This window comes from Leptonychotes weddellii, chromosome 6 (assembly GCF_054177405.1).
Source record: "Leptonychotes weddellii isolate Sample4059 chromosome 6, ASM5417740v2, whole genome shotgun sequence".
Classification (NCBI taxonomy): Eukaryota; Metazoa; Chordata; class Mammalia; order Carnivora; family Phocidae; genus Leptonychotes; species Leptonychotes weddellii.
In genome coordinates this window covers 89,772,752-89,786,243 of record NC_138374.1, presented here as the reverse complement: position 1 = coordinate 89,786,243, position 13,492 = coordinate 89,772,752, and the positions used below count along the sequence as shown (strand labels likewise).

Genomic DNA, 13,492 nt, shown 5'->3' with positions numbered 1-13,492 from the left:
GTAGAAATAGAGTCAAAAGTTTCCTAATAGTATTCTGTGCAGTAGTACTCAACTGATGAGAACATCATCTATTTCTTAAAATAGATTTCATGAGAATCACCTTAAAACTGAATCTTGTTCCCTTTTGGAAGGTAAAGAAACATGTTTATACATACTGCTACACTTCTAAGGAGGAGCGATTCATGTGAAAAATAAGTTTAGTTCCCTGTGAGGCAGGCTATATACAGCATGGCAGTCTTGGGCTGAAACTCACTGGGAGAGGAACTAACCGTCTGGCAGAAACTCAGCAACAGAAGTCATTTGATGATGGAAACTTATTTTCAAGTAAAAGCTCGTCTTCTGAAAAGATTATGTTGAAAAAAGCATGAGCCAATGAGGACATCCGAAAGTCTGATGAATCTAACAGGGTGATTGTTCTTTCCTTTTTCTCCATCCTGCCACCTTTTTGTGTAGCTTGACATTGAATATAATGCAAAAAAGGCAGGAATCAATCTATAATGCTAATAGATCTCAAACTGGAAGATAATTTTCCAAAGGCAGTTGTGACCGTTTAAGTGACTTGAGTCATTTGTCTCACTTATTTCTGGACCGTATCTGCGAGTATGTGATCATCTATACACAGCAGCCAGCACAACAACCCTTATGTTTAAAGCTTGATAATGGGCATAAAGAAGAGAACCATGAGAACAAGATCCCTAAGAGGGGTGGGGGGATGGGTTAGCCCGGTGATGGGTATTAAAGAGGGCACGTACTGAATGGAGCACTGGATGTTATGCACAAACAATGAATCATGGAACACTACATCTAAAACTAATGATGTAATGTATGGTGATTAACATAACATAATAAAAAAATGTGCATGCCTCTCAAAAAAAAAAAAAAAACAAAACATAACCTAAGACCAAAAGCAGAGTTACTAAAAAATAACTTAGCATTTTCAACTGGTTGTATTTTAATATGAGACTTTCAAATAACAGGAAACTGAAAAATAAATTGGATGCTGAAGCTAAGGTAAAACTATTAGTTATATTTAAAATTGTTTCCAGTCTTTATGATCATCTTGATACACTAATTGTTCTACTGATTAATTTTATAAGTAAATGTTACAATATAGATTTATAAAATGAGTATATACTAAAAAAAAAAAAGAACAAGATTCCTGATTTCTACCAACACCAAGATTATTCATCCAAAGGATTATGATTTTAATATTTAAAGCAATATCTAGTTTATCAAATCATGATGCTCATCATTGTAATTTACATAGTACAATGTTAGGACATCTTTTATTTAACAATAAGCACTTTTTAAAAGAAAGATCAATATTTTTCTTTATTATATATCAAAACTATCATTTACATTTTCTATTTTTTATTTATCTCTGAAAACAAACCTCAAAGAATGTTATGTATGTAGGGTATACTTGGATTTTAAATTTGGACTTTAGTATCTTATCATTGATTTGCTTCTACTGACTGGAGACCTTTTTTTTTTAACCAAAAGTCCTCTGCCTGGCTCTCACGGAGTGTCATCATCCAATCCCACTCTATTTATCCGATCTTGTGTCTCTCCCTCCCTCACTAGTCACCCTCTATTCTGGACAGGCTATCTTGGATACGTTCCAAGTCTACCTCTTCCACTGACTGTTCCTTTCCTGCACATTCCCAGTCTTCCCCGTAATAGGAATGTTCTCGTTTTTCCGTATGTTTCTCCATAGCCTATTTTCAAGATCTACCTTCTCCTCTAAGAAGCCTTCATTCATTGGTCCCTAATATCCTCTCGGTGTTCGTCATTGTATCACTCAGATCTTAAGCAGGTCTCTGGTACCAACCTCACCTCCTCCAACTCTTCCTCTCACCCTATTGAGTACCACTGGCCTCCTGGCATACTCTTGCCTTAGGGCCTTTGCATATGCTATCCCCTCCATCGGAAAAGGCTCTTTAGCCAGCAGTCTGCATGTCACACCCTTACCACCTGCAACTATTTTCTTAAACATCATGTTTCCTAACCACCCTATTTAACTTTGCAACCCCATTCCCAGATTCTCTACTCCCTTTTCTTTCTTTCTTTTTTTTTTTTTTTTCATTGCACTGGACTGTCACGAGGACAGGAATTTTTATCTGTTTTATTCACTGTTATATCCCCAGTGCCTATAGTAGTGTCTGGCACATATAAGTGCTTTAACTATCTGCTGAATAAATTCAGTGAATTTGTTAAATGTTAATTACATCCTAAGACCTTAAGTATAATAAATTAAATAAATTTATTGAAATGTTATGTTCTAAGTGCTTGATAAGTATTACCTTGTTTAATCCACCCAACACCCTATAAAAAAGGTTCTATTATCACTCCACATTTACAGATGGAAAAATGTAACACAGAGAGATCAAGTAAATTAACTACAGCTAAGTGACCAGGATAAGTGGCAGCAACTACAACAAACTCTTTAACACCTCACATGTCTTTTAACTTCCCCCAAATGCTCTTATATCGGTTCTATCCTTACCACAAACTGTTGGCCACTTACTTTAAAGAGTGAATTGATGTATGGTATATACCTCTTTCTAAAAAAGAACATGAGGCAATTTGCTTTAGATATTATTTTTCTTCTTATACGAAGGAGGAGGAGAAATGGGAGAGAAAGAAGAAAGTCTGTACTATCACAACTACCAACCGACATCAGGTGAAAGAAATAGAGAACTCAGGGTTTGGCTCTAGTGTCTTCTAGAAGTTATTCACTAAGAAAAACATCCTGAATGATCTGGAACGTGAAAATAAGTCTGTACTAAGTCTAGCTACTTAAAAATAAAAAGACTTCAAAAATACAAATTGCAGCCCTAGAAGCCCTGGGTCTGTGAGCTCCATAGAGCCTGGCCCACAGGATGAGGTGGGAGTGAGGCATAAAGCTTGGTTCAGAAATTCTAAGTAGAAACAATAGCAATGAGGCCAACCGAGCTGACATCCAGACCATACACACTGGTGTGGTCATATCAGGTTGTTATAGCCAACAGCAGTTCTAACTGGTTGGTGCCTCTACTGTACTTGCTGTGAAGTATCTTGAAAATCATCCCTAAAGCTAACATTTACAAAGTGCTTAATAAATGCCAGGCACTATGCCGAGAGCTTTCACAGATTAATTCATGCAATCCTCATTAACTACTCCAAAATCACAAGGATGGCAAGTAATGTTCCCAAGGTCACACAGCCAAGTAGTAGAGCTAGACACACACTCAGGCCACCTAGCTCCTTAGTCTGTTACTGTTAGATGAACCTGAGCATCTGTGTAAGTACATATTTATCCAAATCGTTCTTTCCTCTCAACAACTGTTTTTGCCCTTTAAGTCATCCCAAACAAACTCCTTGAAGGCGCAAATTCAGTGTTATTTATTTGTCTCTGGCACAGTGTCTGAAACATGGTAGGAGTCTGACAAATGTTTATGGAATGAATGAGTGAATGAGAGAACAAATGAATGGAGTGACTAGAAGTTTATTTTTACATCTGATCTGAAAAATGGCACTTTCTAAGACAAAAGACCCCTTGGCTATGAATGCAGGCTTAGACAAATTATGTATTAGTTATTAAGAGAAGCCAGCTAAAAGTTTTCAGACTGGAAGTTAAAATAGTGAAACAACAGCAACAAACAAACAAACCCGCCATGTGAATTGAAAGTAATTAAAATAAACCTTAAATAACTCCACCTCCCTTTTCTACCGTAAAGTAGGAATTAAGCTGTGGAAGGAAAAGTTTTAATCCCCTCGAGTAAATGATGAACTTAATTTTATAATCTTCTTGATCTCACAGGCTTTTTCAAAGCACAAGGCCTACTGAATTTAGAAATGCATGCCTGTTACTCCTAAACATGGGCATACACAATCTGGTTACGTTTATTAAAGGGAAATCACAATTTGAATGATTGGTCTTTATGTTTTAAATGTTAACGTTTTGTTATTCACAATCCATTTTATCTTAATTGGGTTCATTCCTCCTTAAATACCAACTTGATAACATATTTAAATTGTATAAGGGCCACTAAACAGAAAACTGAAAAAGAAATCTCCAGAATATTTCTCTGAAAATAAGAAGTTTCAACTCTTCTCCTCCGATCTTACCCCACTCATATACCTTTCCATACAGTTTTAAAAATAGCTAACTTAGAACATTAGAGTAAAATTCTCCTTTCCCTAGAAGGAATGATCTAAAACCAACCCCCAAAAAGACAGTTTTCCTGCTTCCTTCCCTTTTCTCACTCTGAAAATAATGTCTGCCCCTAAAGACTAGAATGAGACTTTCGTTTTAATTTCAGCTGAAGCAAATGTTACGGCTGTATTACTGCTCATCAGCAGGAAGCAAAATTACTCATCCATTCCACAGAGATATCTAAAACTAGAAGACTCAACACATTTTCTCCCTTCTTAAAGGATCCTATGTGATGGGATTAAATTTCACAAATTCCAAAATACATTTACGATATGGGATTTTAAAATTTAATCCCTTCGCCATTCACTTTAGTTTTAAACAGCTTGTTTATCTTCTTCCTGCTAAGCACCAAATGCAGCGCAGAAATGGAAACCAGATTTCTTTATGTAGTGAATTTCATGTGGTTTCCGCATTTCTCCTGGCAGTAGCTTCCCAGCAGGCATTCATCTAAAAAAATTCCTCCTTGTGATTTTTAAGTAAGATGGCATCTGTAGCATTTTGTGGCACATTCTAAGCACACTCTCAAATGCACTACAAATGGCCTATGTATTGTAGCAATGTAATTAGAGTTTATATTTTAAGTCTTTGTAAGGTAAATAAAAATGCCACGTATGTAAAGTAGAAGGGAGATTTTTTGTGGTCTTGATTCTTACTTAAGAAGGACTCCCCTTTTTTTGACCCTCTCATTCAGGATAATCTCAGATTGGTCACCATGTACTTACTGACCCGATTCCATGTGAGAAGCCATTGTGAAGCAGACAGAAGCTACGGGCATAGCCCCTGCCTTCAAGGAGCTTATAATCAAGTGTGAAAGGTGATAAATATCAGAACAAGCCAGACTTCTCAAATTCTTTGAGAAGAATCAGCAAATGGATGAATGAATGGATGAAACAGACAATAAAGTCTATACGGTTATCTGAAAATATTTAGTATACAATATTCTTTGGAGCCATGAGAAAGCTGATTTAAAGTAAAACAGCATGAATGATCTAAAACTCTAACATTCTCTCTCCTCCCTTCCAAAGACATTTAATGTTGGTTTTGTTTTAAATCAAAAGTTGCTGGCTCATAAGAGAATTATTTTAAAGGCCACAAGGAAGAATAAAAGCAATGTAATTTAGTTTAGGAGTTATTTGTTTTTAAGCAATGCATACATCAGGTTAAATTCATCTGATTGAAAATGTAAAGAGAAAAAATCAAAAATATTTTTAAATAGTTGAGTACATATTTTCACTGGTTCCTGAAGTCCAGTCCCTTGTTCTGAAGGAAAAACAGGAAGAGGCGGGGCTAGAGAAAAGAGGACAAAGCAACAGAAATTCTCACACTGATCAAGAGAGGGGTGGAGAGGGAAGAAGGACAAGTAGAAAAGAGGAGGGGAAGGAAAGAATAAAAATGAGCAATAAGCCCATTTTACTGAATGCCTTTTGGTCACTTGTGGAGGTATATTAACACATACCAGATGGAGGGACATTAACTCAAGTCATGGCATTTTGATACAACTAGTTGAATTAATTCTCTGCTTTTCTTCTCTTTAAACATTCAGGGCCACCACAAAAGTCACTAAGGGTGGAAATATTTCTGCTACAGCACTATAACCATCTGCGCTAGGGCACTGCCATGGCAACTCTCCAAGCTGTTGCCCTATGAATTGTTGCAGAATGTTTTCAAAAGTATCCCAATTTATTTTATCCGTATCATTTAATTCAGGCTATCTCCCAACTACCTCTCGTTTCACAAATCAGAAAATAGCAGAATTGAACTAGAACCAATCAATTCTGGTGCTCCTTCTCTAATACCTCAGTTGTAGCCAAGAATACAAAGGCTTAACTATATTGTACACCTGAGACTAATAAAATACTGCATGTTAACTAACTGGAATTAAAACAAAAACTTTTTTTTTTTTTTTTAAGTAAGCTCCATGCCCAGCGTGGAGCCCAACATGGGGCCTGAACTCATGACCCTGAGATCAAGCCCTGAGCTGAGATCATGAGTCAAAAGCTTAACCAACTGAGCCACCTAGGCGCCCCTAAAACAAGAACTTTTTAAAAAAGGTTTAATTTAACTTCAAAGAAGTGGAATTTCTTCAAGAAAGATGAAATTTTGAAATCAAATAGAATTAATTAAATCTGTACAAACATTAAATCACCAAACATCTTATGCCCCAGGCACTGAGCGACTTGGCTTTAGTGTTTTCACTGTGAATGTTAATTCAAAACGTCCATTTCATGGTCACAGTATACACTGGTAGTTAAAATGGTTTTCAGCATGGCCTTTCCAGTTCCCAACAGCAGGCATATACACAAAAATTCACTGAAACTCTCCTTTATTGAATGTGAAGAAGATATATACCATGTACTGTGGGAATGGTAGTTGTAAGCGGAGAATTTGATATACTCAGGAAATTCTGCTTATACATAATACACAGAGAAATACGCTGAAAATGATCCAGTAGAGGAATGCGGCAAAAGTGGCTCTTCATCTAAATGAGTCTGAATATACAACATACGATCTAAACAAAATCAAATTAAACAATAATAAAGTTAGAATTGACATTAACAAATTGGATCCAACCTAACCAGTAATAGCATTACTGAGTGACCAACACTGATTATTTTATGATCTGAATGCAAAGATGGAACTAAAATTAAGATTGATTCAGAAAACAGATAGGACTAAATTTCACTGGCAAATCACCTCCTACTAGCTTTCTTATATTTTGTTAAAGGTTAAAAAAAAAAAAAATGAGGGGCTTAACTTTCCAAAAATTAACCAACTGAAATGTGGTACTGAAAATGTCATGGTCTGGAATTATGAAAAAAGGGAGGGAAATCCACTAACCTCAACCTGGCTTCACTACTGACAAAGGTAACTATAAAAGTCAAAAGGTTCCTCTTAGGCCACTTCTTAGGGCTTCCGTTTTTTCTGTTCAGAAAACGTGAAGAAAAACAAACAAACAAACAAACTTTAAGTTCTTTTGGTTCTTCACTGAGCCTCTCAGTAATAATTCACTAGGCCTTGAAAATGCAAGTTGCATTCTAAGCATTGGTTCCAGTAGTTGACATGCACCCTGGGCCAGGTAGCACCTGGGGCCACCCCCAAATGTTTTCAGTGGGGTCCAGATCTCTTAAAGAAAAAAAAAAAAGCTATTTAAAATTCTACTAGTTCTCCAGTAAAACAAGCCAGTATTTCAAAAGCAATCATTATCCACTCTGGCCAATGAAATCCAAGACCAGTTCTTTCTTGAAAAAACCAAGATGAAATGGAAAGGAAGTAAATTGTACCAGAGGAAAACATTCTGTTACAAAGCAGAGGTTGGAGGTAAACTGTTCCCTAACAAAACTGCACCAACAGTACACAAAGTGTGTGTGCAGTTTTTAAATGCAAGCAGCAATAACTCGCCCTCTGTAGAAATCAGTCCCCTTAAAATGTTGTACTTGCAAAATTATGAACACATTTCCTATCTAATTTACACTTGTTAACCTTCAGTTGCTCCTGTAAAGCTCTGACAGGCACAATTTTTTTTTAAAATGACTGAAACGTGCACACACTAAAACTAACGTCTAAGATTACAAAAAACATTGAACACAGTCTAGCCTAAAAAAAAAAATAGGTTACTTTAAAAAGGGGAAAGAATTTGATTTTGATGTTGGTAATTCTCACATAAAGATCTGGTTTAGTTTTAAAAAAAAATGTGTGTATATACACACACACACATACACACACACATTTGTACCCACACACCCATACACATTTATGTACACACATGTGTTTTAATATATACATACAAAACTATAATAAAAGTGGATAAACTCAAAAGAGAGTAAGGTCATTATGGGCTTTTCAAAAAGGTTATCTTACAGGGCCAGCTACCACTGCAGTGCTTTCAAAACAATCCTGTTGTCTTTCTTTCAGAATCAAGTATTTTCTTCTATTTTTACTCATTTTACACATACATGGTTTATTTACCCAGTGAGATTATAAACACCTTGAGGAAAATAACACACTTTGTCCCCGCACAGTACTTGCTATTGCTTGGGCTTTGGAGTCATGGTACCCAGCTTTGAATCGAGGGTCAGTAACAGGAGCAAGGTGGGGATCTGGCTGTGCCCTCAGAGCAGCACCTAACCTGCATGAGGCCCACGTCTGGGCCAGGCCCTGTTCCAAGCTCTCATCGCACGCTGTTAGGCTTTTTAGTCCTTACAGAAACCCTATCTTAAAGATAAGGAAACTGGAGCCCACACAGTTAAGTAATTGCCAAGGTCACATAGCAAGTTGTGAGGCCAGGATTCAAACACACGTGGACTAGCTCCAGAACCCTCACGCTGGACTGCCTCCTGGAGCCTCCACTTCTCCATCTGTAACCATGGGGAAATCCTCTCTTCGGGGTTGTTGGATTACATTACACCACATGTGAAAAAAACTAGCACAGGGGGCCTGATATAAAGTAAGTTCTCAAAAAAAAAAAAAAAAAAGGACTAAGGAAGCAAAACAAACCCTTAAAAATGGAAAACCGTACACTTTCCTTTCTCCACAGCTTCTGCACTATAGTCCTGAAGGTCAGTGAAGTTACATGATCTGATTCTGTTTGGTGAATTGAAGCCATTTTTGGTTGATTCATATGCAAATAATGTGTTTATAAACATATGATTAATACTCATCTGCAACATGTAAATAACCTTTCAACATGAACTAATTCATACACTAAGTGCTTTTTTTTTTTCCCTGTAAAAGTAAAGCAAATTCCCATGGTGGCATGAATAGAAGTATTTTAATATGGTCTCATGTGTCCCTTGAATAAATTCTCTGGAGTCTGAACAGAATTAAGAAGCCAGTTATTACAATATACTCAACTAAACAGATGTATGTGGGATCAAACCCTTTTAGCAACTCATATAATTTGTATATCCACTTTTGAATATACCAGAAGATTATAAATCCTAAAATAAAGATACTGTGCCATGTATTGCGCAAGGACGCCTATCAGCACATAAAGACTTGGAGCCTCTAAAATGACCTACCATGTAACTGCAGGTATTTTGGGTAAAGCAGAAAGCTTCCTTTCACACACAGATTGCCTTGTAGCCAATATGCTTCACTTGAGCCCCCAGCCACAGAAGGACACTTTTTATAGCCCTGCAAAAAAGTGCTTTCTGAGTCTTCACGTGATGCACACACTTTTTTTTTTCTTTTTGATATCATGCATGCTCATTTCTGAGTCATACTAAGGAAATAAAATATTGGTGATGCCAAAAGACATCAGGAGGCAATATTCTAAAACTGTCAGTGACCCGAGGACACCATATTTCTCTTGTCCAAGTGAGCCAGTGCTCATTTTAAAGTCCGATTGTAACGTGGAATTCAATGGGAGCTCACAGCACATAGCATTCAGATGATGCTCATCAGCTTTTGGGGGCTGAAGCAGGCAGCAGACCGCATTCCTAGTACGCTCTCACTTAAAAATCTGCCTGCAAAGGCCAGCGCCAATTTTCCTATCCCTTTATCTTGCCTTCCCCTAAAGATTTCAAGACAGTGCTTGAAATTTTGCTGGAGTCATAAATCATATTTTTACCTTCATGCGACTGGTTTTCAATAGAGCCAGAGTTTTTAAGGTTTATCTGCCCGGATGTATTATGTTACTGAAATAGAGAAACGGCTGCTGTGCAGGACAGTGGTTAGTGAAACTCAAAGTCGTAACAGTATCTTCCTCAACTGATTTGAGGAAAGAATGTTCATAAAATATATACTGCCTTTGGTTAGAGGCTGATTTCTAAATAAACAGACTCAGCAATGGAAAGTCTACAGACAGACAAAACAAAACATGCATTAGTAAATGTACGTTTTAAAATCAACTCTCTCACAATCTTCGCTTTTCGCAAGCTTTTTGAAGACTGTAAAATCGGTTGCATTAAATTTATGATTTATAGCTGTTCTAATTTTACTTCTCTTGCAGTTGCTGAAGGAAAATCTGTTGACTCTTCTGGACTATTTCTCCTCCATTTTACAGCCTGTGATGTTGCATCTCTGCCTGAGAGGGCACCTCACTGCAGTGATCTGAAGGCAGCCATTTGAGAGCCAGGGAAGGACAGAAAAGGAGAAAGCTTTGCTACAACAAATCTCCCAGTCCTTTTGGGCCCCAACAAAATAGGAAATGCTAGTGATTAGGGGATTGCATTGCTTCCAATTAAAAGAAAAAAAAAAAAACACAAACACAAACACACACAAGTGCTAATCCACACAACACAAAGGCAAACCAAGTGGGGCTATCTTTCCTAATTTGCAGTGAACTGGGGTCAACTAGATTTTTATCTCAGATACAAACTGGGAAGGAGAAAACAACAAGAAAGGAAACGCCACAACTTGGTTAGATCCTGCTTTTCACACAAGATTATATGAACGATAGCTACACAGGATGCTTCTAGAAGATTACAAGGCCAAAAATAAGCAAGGAAATATGGCTGGCCCAAATGTTCACATTCATTTCTAAAAGAATAGTGCAATCTGATACAGAACTGCAGTACACCTATATCCATGTTTCCCACTTAAGATTAAAAAATAAGATAGTTTTAATTCTCGAATAATTATCATGATAAAGGTCTGACCAGAAACTGCATGGGTACTATGTAGCTTTTATTCATTCTTCAACCGTATACTGAATGGTCTGCCACAGGCCATTAAAAGTATAAAGATAGCATCCCTGCCTTCAGTTAGCTTATATTCTATTTGGGGAAAAATCCAAATATGTGAAATATTTGGTAACATTTCAGTATAAAACTAAGAAGACAGCAGATAATTAGCAAATGGGTAACAGGAAATAGAAGCGCCCTTAAGAATTCTGTAGGGGAAAAAAACAGTCTCTGCAATATGCTTCCGGGTACAAGTGTCTGAGTTAGAAAAAAGCTGAGTTCTGCCACTTAGTGTAACTCCACGAAAGAATATGCTTAACTTTGAGCCTCAATTTCATCATCGATAAAATGGGAATGATGATTAATATCTACCACCTAAGATTATTACAAGAAACTGTTACACTGCATGTGGAAAGACTCTGTACTCTGTAAAGAACCTATAAATGGCCATTGAGAAGACAGTAAAAAGAATCACACAAAACTGTTACCACTAATTTAGGAGAGCGGAAAGGGTTAGGAGGTTGGAAGGAAAGATGATTAACTTTTTTCTTTACATACTTTCTATTGTTTGAACTTTTATAATGCCCATGCACTGATTTTGTAACAAAAAAAATTAAAGCTATATAAATACTATTTGAAGTACAGACTATAAATACTACCTGTGACACCGTATCTAGACATCACAAAATACTCTATTGTAAACACTAGTAACCCTGTTCCTTCATGAGTACAAAGAAACAAGACTCAGTCCCGGTTTCAATTTGAGAATTTCTAAAGTCATAAAAATGTGCCAAGCTTCGGAATGATAACCAACTGAAACAGTATTTTCTTTCCAGGACATTTTAAAATAGAACAAATTTTATAGTCACCCCAAACTATCCACTGATTCAAACAATCACTTTGGTCAATATGTTTTGAAATGGCAAATTTATTTAAGCAAAAGGCTTAAATAACATTAGTTGTCCAAGGCGAGTCTTTGTTGTGCGTAATCGTGCTTTCTAGAGCCCATCACACATCAGGTATTTAACTGACAACTTTACAGACATAGAAAAGGTCCTCAGGCCATTTACAAATGAATGCCAAGGACTTCGCACAGAGGCATGGAAGATTCTGTAGATTGAATTTGATCACAGGTTAGCATTCTTAACATTATAAGTAACTGTGAGCCCTTTGAGGGCAGGAATCATATCTTCTCAATGATGATGCCCAGTCCTGGGCATTGTGACCAGCATACGAGTAGGCAATAATAAATATTTGTTGAACTATTTGAAGGAAAGATAACTCTAAAACATTTTAGTCAACTAGAAACCCAACGAGACGGGCACGTACGCTAAGAACAAAACCTGTATAGCTGTATTCTGTAGAAAATCACTTAAACTGCTTCAAAAACAGCAAAGATAATTATGAATTTGAATTCCTTGAAGAAAACTTTGTAAAAGTCCCTTTTTGAGAAAGGTTCTCTCCTACATGTGAGAAACTATAGATGTGTGAACTAAGATGAAATCATGGAGCAGTTTGATCAGAACCACCTTTCATCTGCCTTACCCAAAATTTCCAAGGCATGTTTCATCGATATAAATAGAAGAGGGCAGAGGAAAGGCTTTTACTATTTGTGGCAGAAACAAGCCCACACCTGGAATGCTGGATTCCTGGCTCACTACTGTCCCACTGGCTCATGGCCCCCTCTATGATGATTTATGAATTAACATATAGACACTGAGAAGGGACAGAGTTGGTATCCACATGTAATAAGACTATGAGATTGTACGTAGTCACATTTGTCTATTTCCAGTATTATACAAGCAGTGATTGGGTGGGGGGAGGGAGCTAGGGCATACTGAGCTTGTTCAAGTATTATGGGATAGGCCCTATAGATATAAGTATGGAAGCAGAAATACAGTGATAGGAAGTAATCCCTCGGATTTCCATTGATGGTTTAAATCCCTCTATGAATGATGTACCCATTGCTAATGTCTTTGTTCCATCCTAAACTCCTGGATAATTCATTTTTATCTTATTTAATCTTCCTCCCAAGGTGACCAGGGCTTGTCAAAACTTTAGATTCCATTAGTGGTATATGTTAATTCAAGAGAAGTCATTTCACAATAAGTGAAGGCTTCAAGGCGGCTCTCACTTGAAGCTTTTTGGAATATCCAAACCAATATATTAAAAGAGGTAGATTTTTCTGCTTCTCAAAAGTATTGCATAAGGCCAGTAGAAATAAATTGCTTTAGTTGTAATTCTTTAAAGATTACTAAATTTCATAGTTTGGCTACTCAAATTATATTTGGAAGCTACCTAGGAATTTTCTCACATTTTGATTTCTGGAAGAGCAATTAATCAAGCTCTTGTTTGAGGTAACCCGAACTTTAATCAGAATTCTATGGGGGGACAGTCGCAGGGCTGTATACTCAGAATATTCAACAGTATATATATAATTGAAAACAGCAACAACAGGAAAAGAAAAGGAGATGCCAGTGGGCTGATATGTTATAACCTTTGGTCAAGCGGTACTTGGCAAATTTCAACAGATTTAGTTAACCGGAGATAAAAAACTAAGCAGTGGAATACCATTAAAATAAAACAAAAGTATTCACACAGAATCAAGAATTACCAGTGAAAAGGAATGCTGTTCCTAAGAGCATGGATCTACCAGAGGCAATTTGTTAGA

The 13,492-nt window shown here is 36.9% G+C and overlaps 1 protein-coding gene across 1 annotated transcript in view; it reads right to left on the bottom strand.

Annotated features, from left to right (window-relative positions):
* Positions 1-13,492, bottom strand: part of DNM3 (dynamin 3) — a 533,769-nt gene that overhangs the window by 223,145 nt on the left and 297,132 nt on the right. The gene's annotated exons all lie outside the window — the stretch shown is intronic.